This window comes from Mus caroli, unplaced genomic scaffold (genome assembly GCF_978045245.1).
Source record: "Mus caroli unplaced genomic scaffold, Mus_caroli_1 scaffold_5, whole genome shotgun sequence".
Lineage (NCBI taxonomy): Eukaryota > Metazoa > Chordata > Mammalia > Rodentia > Muridae > Mus > Mus caroli.
The window spans coordinates 92,988,220-92,998,962 of record NW_028227260.1 but is presented as its reverse complement, the minus strand read 5'-3'; the positions used below and the strand labels follow the sequence as shown (position 1 = coordinate 92,998,962).

At 41.5% G+C, this 10,743-nt stretch overlaps 1 long non-coding RNA gene across 1 annotated transcript; it reads right to left on the bottom strand.

Moving 5' to 3' along the window:
- Positions 1–730: 730 nt before the first annotated feature.
- On the bottom strand, positions 731–7,968 carry LOC147004684 (uncharacterized). Its single transcript, XR_015047167.1, has 2 exons — positions 7,781–7,968; positions 731–3,562 (listed from the first exon to the last, which is right to left on the bottom strand). It is a non-coding gene; the product is annotated as an uncharacterized LOC147004684 (long non-coding RNA).
- Positions 7,969–10,743: the final 2,775 nt, after the last annotated feature.

Sequence of the window (10,743 nt, the reverse complement as noted above, 5' to 3'; positions counted from 1 at the left end):
GTCCAGGAATAGAAACCCTGACTAAGACACTTATTAAAAGTAGGTTTTAAATAAATCAAAGCCTACACAATTGTACCCTCTATTTTGGGATTGTAGTTCATTTCTGATTAAAAGACAAAATGAAAACAAGAGCCTGGTAATGACACCAATCATGACTTAAGTATGCCTTGTTCAGCTGTAAACACAAACAATAAGCTTTGCTGGGTGGGATCTTCCCATGAGATAACCACTCCTACAATCTGTTTATTGTTTATCTCCTTGAACACAGAATTCAGCTCCATTTCACTTTCTGGTGCCCCTTTATTACTTGACCCACACATTTTGTATTTTTCCTTCCTAAGCTTGCTATGCTTGCTCAAAACACTCTTTATGAGAGTAAACCGGAAGTCAAAATCTATGCTGTGGTTTTTTTTTTTTTTTTGAGACTTCGTCAATGCAATTAATCTGCTTCTCTTCACCTTAGCTTTAGCCTTAGGTAGATGTTGCAGACAAGGGCAAAAGCAGCCAGATTCTTCATCAAAATATCACAAATCAGTCTCTAGGACAGATAATAAATTCTTCCCCTCCAAAATGTGTTGAGCCAAGCTTCCACAGTTCAAATTATCCTCAGCAACAATGTCTTCTATGTTTCTACTAGGATGGCCAATTAACCCTCTCTTAAAGCATTATATCATGTATCCTGATATAAGGTGCCTTGCCAGTGAAAACTCACACACAGGACACACTCGAATCCTTCTGCAACAAATAAGCTTTAATACATCTCGAGAGATAGATGATCAGCTTCAGGGGAGGAGGAGACCCAGAACACAGGAAACCCATCCCTTTTATAGACCACAAGAGCAGTTGGATACGTATTTTACCCTGACTGGTTGCTCACTATCAGCCCAGCTGACGCCACGGGACAGGCAGGGCACAAGGAATGGAAAAATACCCCAGCACATGTGCAGACTACTTGTTTACTAGTCAGAACACCGGATATCAGCGCCATCTTGTAATGGCGATTGCAAGGGCGGCTCCCCACATCTCCCCCTTTTCTTTTATTTAAAAGGCAACAGGCCACCCAGTACTGAGAGTGGAGATAGAGGTCAAATCCTCAGTGTGCAAAAATAGGGGCTTTACACAAAACCTCCTCCCAGGCTCATCACCCGGAGGGGTCTTGGTCCACTCCCGTGTCGTTTTTCCTGGGGGAAGGACACTTAGACACTCAACCTTCATACAAGATGACATGTCTCCCTAGAATAGGCTCATTTTATGCTGCAGAGCCTTTCTACTGCAGTGCTTAGCCGTGCAACTCTCTCGGGCTGCTGAAGCACACTCACTCTATCCCGTGCAATGAGACTAGCCTCGTGGGGTGCAAGAGCTGAGCGGCCAGCGACCTATTGCTTAAGCATAGATAACCATATACCAGGGGAGGTACCATGGTCTAGTGTTGCAAGTGCTTGGGTTATTGCCTTCTTGTCCCTTTTTGTTTGGGCTTTAAGTTTACAGACCATCCAGAGCAAAAGCAACGCTCCACTGCATAGGATCTCAGCAAACAAGCCTACCCCCACCCACTCCTTAAAGTAGGAAAATGCAGAGGAAATCCAGGTGGAGAAGCCCTTCGTCAGCGAAGGGTCAAGACGTGTAGAATTCACTTGTAGAATAGCAACTCTCAATTCTCGAAGCGTTTGCTCAAATTCCATGGTCCAGTTCTGTAACATATAACGAGACAAAGTTTTTGACAAATTTGCTGCTCTTGTAGAATTTTCAAACTGAACAGAAGTAACACAAAGGCCAGGCATTTTGTATTCACAACCCAATTGAGCCAACTGCCAAAGAACATCCACTTGCTCCTGGACTAGGTCGATGCGTTGATTTATCAACATCAACCCTCCTTGTATCTGTGAGTCGGCTGTGGTCTGATTATCTAAGGCCGTTGTGACCGTCATAGAAAGCTCGTTTAATAGTTTGTGTTCTTTCCAGCTTCTGGCTATTATAAATAGGGCTGCTATGAACATAGTGGAGCATGTGTCCTTTTTACCGGTTGGGACATCTTCTGGATATATGCCCAGGAGAGGTATTGCTGGATCCTCCGGTAGTACTATGTCCAATTTTCTGAGGAACCGCCAGACTGATTTCCAGAGTGGTTGTACAAGCTTGCAATCCCACCAACAATGGAGGAGTGTTCCTCTTTCTCCACATCCTCGCCAGCATCTGCTGTCACCTGAATTTTTGATCTTAGCCATTCTGACTGGTGTGAGGTGGAATGAGGAATCAATTTGGAGAAGATCAGATAATGGAAGGTTTATTATATTATATACCACATTAAAGTGCATAAAAGATTAAAAAAAAATAGTTTGTGTTGTTTGAACAGTAGTAGATAGAGCGAGTGCCGAGACCGTGACAGAGGCTGCAACCGCCGCTGTGGCCACCAGTCCAACTATGATAGCAGAAATACCAAAATCTCTTTTTCCTCAAAACAAAGTCAAACTATTAGGGGCATCTACAGGAACAGGAACAAATCTAGGCATGCGGGTAACCAAAGCAAAAGGATATTTATTGGCATCCCAGCATAGGGTATAAAAACATTTTTCTTGTGGGCAATCTATCTCTATCTGATTCTGATTTAAGCTTGTGTTACTTACCACCCACAAAAACGGGGGCCATACACATACCGGGGGTGGCAGTAAAATTTACCTCTTTCTGTTTTTTACATCTAACATTGGATGTAGTCCATTTAAAATTTGAACCCTGTTTTTCATTCCGGCGCGGGGTACTTTTCCAATCAAAGGTCATTTCTCCTTTCTCACTGAAATCTCCTCCAATCATAGACATGGGGGCGAGATCAGTACAGCTTCCATTAACCCCACAAAGCAACCACTGATCAAAAGGGTTAATATTAGTTCGGAGGGGGTCCATATTACTAAAATCATATCCAGCAAAAGTATCATTGTACTCTCTACTAATATATGGGGAAAAGGAAAAATATTTCTCTACTGCCCAAGTATATTTTTTAGCTTGGCAACCTGTCCAAGGTAACATTACATCTTCCATGGACCCTTCCTTGCAAAAGGGTGCCATTCTAGGTTGTGAAGGCAGCTTATTTCCAGGTTTTCGGCTAGGCCACCATCCTCTAATAACTATGGCATCAGCCTTTGTATCAGTCGTTATGCCCCAAGAGCTCTTTCTTAACCAGGCTGCTGATTGATAATGCAAGGATATTCATTGACTCTTATCTTGCAATGAAGAAATTAGCACAAAGCACAGGCTTCCCTGTAAGAAGAAAGTTCTATTTTCTTGCAAAGCCTGAATCTGTTCATCTAAAGGCAAATAGGTAAGTCCTAGTTCTTTATCTGTAGTAAAAAAGCGTGGAAATATTTGTGCATTATGCATAACTGGCATAGGAAGAGGGAAAGTTGACATAATTCCCCATCTTAATTCTCCAGATATACTAGGAACCAGAATCTCCAGCATGAGGAGTATGATCCATCGATGTCTTGGGATCTTGTTCCTGTGACTCATTGTCCAAGAGCTGGATCCTTTGAGTGAGGCGCTCCGGAATCCAAAAGGGATTATCTTCCTCCTGTGGAAAAACACATATAGCTCCCCTGGATCTTATTAAAATAGGATCCGGGCCATACCATTTATTATCAAGGGCATTCTTCCACTTGACCATTTCATTGAGCGATTGAGGCCATTGTCCGTGCCTTTCAGCTTGTGATCTCCCAGCATTATCCAGTTTTAAGAAATTAAGAGTAAATATTATAAGGGATAGAGCTATCTTTGGCATCATAGCCTCTATCCCCCCTTTTTTGTTTTTGTTTTTTAAGGAAGTTTTAATTTTCTTAGTTACTTAATGACCGGTTTGAGATAGAGTCCTTCATATACATTTTGTGTCCTCCCCAGGACATAAACTGTGGGAGTCGGTTGCCTTGATGCCAGGTGTAGGTCATGAATGTTTCTGACTAACAAGAACAGAACATTTGTTTCTAGGGTGGCTATTCAGCCTAAAACCATAGAGCTTTTAGGAAGCGTCAGTCATATATACTATTTAGATTTACAAAATAAACATCTAGGACTTATCTCTTTAGTCTTACTTGCCAGTGGCTAACTTCAGCTTAGGAATTTTTCTCTTGAATAGGAGCAAGGTAATGATGTATGTGCTCTAATAGGTTGAATATAAAAAGGGTGCTCACGCATCAAAATACAATCTTGTATTTTTATCAAAATTTTAGATACTGAACTGTTAGTCAGTTTTAATATACCATGAACAGTGACTAATTACCTTTCAATTGTTTCTCTTGAAGAGAGATTGTAACTAGAATGCTTGAAAAGTCATTATAGTTACTTGTGTATAATTTATTTATTTATTAATCAGAAATTAGAGAAAGTCTTTAAGTTGTCTCTGCAAATAACTATCTTTTAAAACCCAAATAAATATAAGAATCCTGAGTTTGTATCTTTTCAGGAGCTATTTGTAATCTTTATTAGTTAATGCTTTATGTAAACCTCTATAACACAAAAGCAAATCCTGGGGGTCTTTTCCAGGCAACTTAGGACAATTTCTTTTTTTTAATTTTTAATATTTTTTATTACATATTTTCCTCAATTACATTTCCAATGCTATCCCAAAAGTCCCCCATAGCGCCCCCCACTTCCCTACCCACCCATTCCCATTCTTTTGGCCCTGGCATTCCCCTATATTGGGGTATATAAAGTTTGCAAGTCCAATGGGCCTCTCTTTCCAGTGATGGCCGACTAGGCCATCTTTCGATACATATGCAGCTAGAGACAAGAGCTCCGGGGTACTGGTTAGTTCATCATGTTGTTCCAACTATAGGGTTGCAGATCCCTTTAGCTCCTTGGGTACTTTCTCTAGCTTCTCCATTGGGAGCCCTGTGATACATCCAATAGCTGACTGTGAGCATCCACTCCTGTGTTTGCTAGGCCCCTGCATAGGACAATTTCTTAACTGCCCAAAAACAATTTTCTTAAAGAAACAGTATTTTTTCTTATAAGTTGCATAAGCAATTGTAAGCTCTGAGATATAATATTAACTATTAATATACAACTTAAAGTTTGATTGTTCAACATTTTTAAACACCATCTTCAGCACACAATTTAATTATCTGTGCTGAAACAGGATAAGCATGTGATTCAATTTACATATACTTTTCTCTCATATAAAGGCTATTTTTTAAACACAGTAAATGGGATGCATGCATGCATGAATTTATAAATTTTTAACTTATCTTGGGATAATGATTATCAATTTTACTTTATATGATGGTATGTAATAGATCAAACATCAATATTCTGCAATAACCAAATTAATGGCTGTTTGGAACAAGGAAAAGACACTTATACATGTAAGCAAACTCTGTACACTATAACTTTATATAGAGTAGGCAAGTCAGATCGCAATGTATTGATAAATTTCACAGCCTAATTGACCTTTTATAAACTTTTGAATTTAAATTTTATTTAGAACAACATCTGGCTAGGTCTGTAATAAGGCTCTAAGAAGTGCCACACAAGAGGAGCTGAAGCTGCTCCCCTCTGAGCTCTGCCTCAACCCAAATGCAAACTTTTTTCAATCTGAACACTCTGCCAGAGTCTTGGCTCAAAGATTATCTCTATATTGAAGTATCCTTAAAGACTTGTTTTCATGTGTTTGTTCATGTTGTTTAGAAAGACTCCAACCTTGAGTTCCCAATTTTAAGCTAACTTTCTGTTACAAGCAAAAGGCTGCCTCTCCCTTTAAGAGCTCCGTTTGCAATCAGCCCTCAGCAAGGCTTTTTCAGCTGTACTTGGCTCCCAGCCACAGTGCAGCTAATTTATCAGATTGTGCTGTGCAAATTGTAGCTGCCTTTTAAACAAGTTAAAGGATGGACAGCCAGCATGTAAAGTTTTAGCCATTTATATTTTTCAACATGAAACACAGAACAACAACCATTCAAACAACAAAACAAAAACAAATATGAATCGACAGACCAAAAACAGACAATAGACAGACAGGGAATAGAACTTGGTGTCTCAAAAGGACACAGATATCTTAACTAGAGTTAAGAAAATCTCCATAGAAGCCAGAGAGAAAGTCAGACGTCTCCCATTTTTCTTCTGTTCCCAGGAGAGCTCTGAAATAGATTATTTTCATTTTTTCTCTTTTTTTCTAAAAGATCCCAAACAGGGGATAACTGCTTTTCTGAAACGTATTTTCTCTCTCTCATGTTCAGACTCTACTTCCTTATCTCCTTCATCTGGGAATACTGCCAGTGAATGAGAGGAGGCACAGTGACCCTGAGAGCTATCTTTAAGCCTTTAATGAAGGATGCCTCTTTAGAGACTAAAGAGGAGGGTAAATTAACTTAATTTATATTATCCTTTGTATCTTTATAATTTATATTATCTTTTGTATCTTTTTATTTTATATTATCTTTTGTTTTTCTGTTTTCTCCTTTTTCACTCCATGGTAGCATTAGCCCTTGCTTGCGTCTGGCAGAAATCTTGCCACAATGCTTTCCATTCAAGATACATTCCCATATTTGGAGCCACAGCTTTTATCACCTTTGTCCAGTCCCCGGGAGTCATTGCCAAGGCCACAAGCCTCTCGACTTGTGCCACAGTGAAATTGGCACTGACTCCATAATTACGGACAGATTCAGCAAGTTCCTTAATTTGTTAATATTCTACAGGGGTATGCACGCGTCCTGCATCTGTATCAAAGACTGAAAAAGCCATTTGAATCTTTTTTAATTCCTCCTGGGGCAGAAAGGAACTAGCACCATATCTTAATTCATATAGTGGAGGCGCTGAGCGCTTGGGTGACAGCTCTATGCCCCCCCTTTTATTAGTTTTTTGCTGTACTCCTTGATCATGGCCATACCTTTCCCTTTCATATTTTGCTGCTTCCTTTTCTAATTCTGCCTCTTCACTAGGATCTAAAGCATCAGAATCTGAGCTATCAAGTTCTAAGGCTTCTAAATCTTGGGTGGGGTAAATGTTACTAGGTTTACTTGTAGGGAGCGCGTTTTCACCATCCCCTTTTTTATCTCTCCCCTTATCTAACTTCTGAGGAGGTCCTTTTTCCCTTATAGACATGTATTTTTTCTATTTAATGAGCTCCTAATCTCTTACTCCGTTCGGTTTCTGACATGCTGTCCTGAACCTCTTCTAACGTCCCTTGTCCCTTAACCACTGCAGGTTGGCAGGTCTTATCTTCTAAGCAGTTCTTTATTAATTTCCAAATTGCCTTAGTGCCTAGGTGCAAGTCTCCTTCCTCAAATTTTCTATCTAGATCTCTTCCCAGTTTATTAACCTCTGTGACAAAGTTTTTTAGGGTACGTGTGGCAATCTTGAGGTCTCTCCTTAAGAACAGCTTGTAGTGCATTTACCACTGACTGCGATGAGCCCATTGTGCCAGCTACATCCGGCTTAAGGCACACTGGAGCAGAAGTGAAAGTAAGAAACCCACACTCTGCTCCAAAAGCAGAAGAAAGCAGGAGTCTGCTCTTAAAGCAGAAGTCTGCTCTTAAAGCAGAAGTCTGCTCCTGAGGCAGAAGTGAAAGTAAGATGCCAAGCTCTGCTCCCTTATATTCGAGAGACTGATAGAGCGTGTCAGACTGACTGCACCTCAAAATTAACACCAACCTCGCTGGACACAATAAGATACCAGGAGAAACTAGACAAGCACCAGGGTTAAAAAGACCAAAGCTTCTGCCAATTCCACGGTTCTCCTAGATTAAGACCAAGGTCAAAGGGAGTAACAGGCTCACGGCCAGACATACCTCTCCGAACTTACCTTTTTTCACTGCAGTTCTGAATTCGCCCTGTTTCCAGGGGATCTCCTCCATGCTAACAATGTTGATTCCCAGGTTATCAGCACCAGATGTATCCTGAGATAAGGAGCCTCACCAATGAAAACTCACACACAGGACACACTCGAATCCTTCTGCAGCAAATAAGCTTTAATACATCTCGAGAGATAGATGACCAGCTTCAGGGGAGGAGGAGACCCAGAACACAGGAAACCCGTCCCTTTTATAGACCACAAGAGCAGTTGGATACGTATTTTACCCTGACTGGTTGCTCACTATCAGCCCAGCTGACACCACGGGACAGGCAGGGCACAAGGAATGGAAAAATACCCCAGCAAATGCGCAGACTACTTGTTTACTAGTCAGAACACCGGATATCAGTGCCATCTTGTAATGGCGATTGCAAGGGTGGCTCCCCACAATATCACTTTCCAAATCCAGCATCCCAAAATCCACATTCCTCCTGCAAAAACATGGTCAGGCCTATTGCAACAACACCTCACTTCTGGCACCAACTTATGTCTTAGTTATAGTTGCCTTTACTATGAAGAGACACCATGATTAAGGTAACTCTTACAGAGGGCAACATTTAATTGGGGCTGACTTACAGGTTCAGAGGTTCAGTCCATTATCATCAAGATAGGAGCATGGCTTCATCCAGGCAGGCATGGCATAGGAGGAAGTGAAAGTTCTATATCTTGATCTGAAGGCCTCCAGGAAAAGACTTAGCATCCTTGGACAGCAAGAAGAAGAGCATCCAAGCCCACAGTGACAGACATCACCCAACAAGGCCACACCTCTTAGTAGTGCCACTCCCTATGCCAAGCATATTCAAACCACCATACAAGGTATATACTTACTTATACGTAGATATTATCTGCTACTTAGTCATGCTATAATAAACAGACCCAGAGAGCCTAAGTTATAAGGAGAACTGAAAGGGAAACATATATATCTCCCTGGGAAGGGGAAATAGAATAGGGTTTTGTGTGTGGATTGCCATGGGTGGGAATGGTAGCAGGAGTAATCAACTGGAGGGACAGAGGCAGAGAAAAAGAAAGAAATGATTAGAATTGTGGGCACTTATAGTATAATGTGGAAACCTAGTACAGTACAAATTCCCTAGAATTTATGAGGGTGACCCTAGTGAAGACTCCTAGCCTAGTAATGGGGGGATACAGATCCTGAACTGTCTTTTTGTAACCAGGCAAATTTCTAGGGTTGGGATCAGGGCACCAACTCAGTCACAAAACCTTCTACCTACAATTTGTCCTGCCTAAAACATCTTGGGGTAATGGTGGCACAGAACATGTGAGAATGGTCAACCAATAGGATACAACCAAACACAACTGACTGAAAAACAAGTCAATGAAATGATTCCTAATGAGATTCTGGTATACTCATAGTTTGCTGCCTAGTCCAATCATTATTAGAGAGACAACTAATGGAAATGGATTCAGAAACAAATAGCCAAGCATTAATTGGAGCTCAAGGAACCATCACAGAAAAGGATGAAGGACTGTAGAACCACAAAAGTCAAGGACACTTGGAGGAAAATGGACCACAGAATCAACTAAGCAGGGTTTATAAGACCTGATAGAGACTGAAGCAACAACCAAGAAGCTTGCATGGTCCTGCATTAGTTCATCTGAATATATGGTATAAGGTTGTGGAGTCTGGTGGTTTTGTGGAACTCCAAACTGTGGGAGTAGGGGATATGTCTAACTCTTTTGCATGCCTTTGGAACACGTTTCATTCTCCTGGGTTGCTTTTCCAGCCTTGATACGTGGGTTTGTGTAGGTCAATGGGCTATGCACAATCAAACAGTGTGGTCTCCAGTTGAGTTAAGAGGTGGAACCCCAGTAGGACCCGGTGGTGATAATATTCACCTACATGGGACTAAAGGCATTCTCCCATGTCTCCTGGACCCCTGGCTCCTGTTGAAGTTACCACCCCCACAGCCCCCACAAAAGAAACATGTGGCTAGTAGTCATGTAGACAATGTCCCAAGCTTCTGACCTTTAGGCTAGACTACTCTAGTTACCTAGCAACAGCAAGATAACACAGCCCACTATAAGAGGGGCTGCTTGGTCCCACCTCACTCTCTCCCTCTTACTCTCTAAGCTTTTCTCTCTCTAAGCCTTCACCTTCCTTACTCTCTAACTCTCTTTGTCTCTTTCCCCCTTCTCTCTTCTTGGCCATGGCCGGTCTCTTTCTCTCTTTCTACCATTTCTCTTTTCCCCTGTCTTTCTATAATAAAGCTATAAACCACAGACTGTCTGTTCATCAAGGCCTGGACTAGGGATTCTCACCTGTGTGAGAGCCTATCTCCCTCTGCCTTCTTCCTATATCCTCAGGACCCCTATTCTGTTCTCAGCTCCTCTGCCATATCTATTGTGGGATGCCAGAGACTGAGAACCTGGTATTGGGGGCTGCCCCTTGTCAACCCAGTGCCATGTAGGGACAGTGGCTTCACACAGCCAGATGCCCACCCGGTGTCAAGCGGAAAATGTCCGGCAGTCTTCCTGCATCCACCTGCCCAGAGCACAGGAACTCTGGCTGGATGCGGGCTCTCTCTCCCTCCCCCCTCTTCCACTATCCCACAGCCCTGCAAGTTTGTACAGTATTACTATAATTTGTTATTCCGTGTTCAATTGATAATTCTAGAAGGTTTGCTTTTTTCTGAAGGCAAATTGAGTAGGAGTAGATCTTAGTAGAGGAGAAATAGGAGGCACTAGGAGGAGTAGAGGGAGGTGAAACTGTGGTTGGGATACATTGTATGAGAGAAGAATAAACAAATTAAATAAACATAAAAAGATAAACTAAAAAAATCAAGGAAACAAATAACCTCATGAGGTACCAATCTACACAGAGAGTTCTCAAAAAAGAAAACACAAATGGCTGAAAAACTTATCTAAGTATTTGCTATTGTCAGTTACCAGGGAAA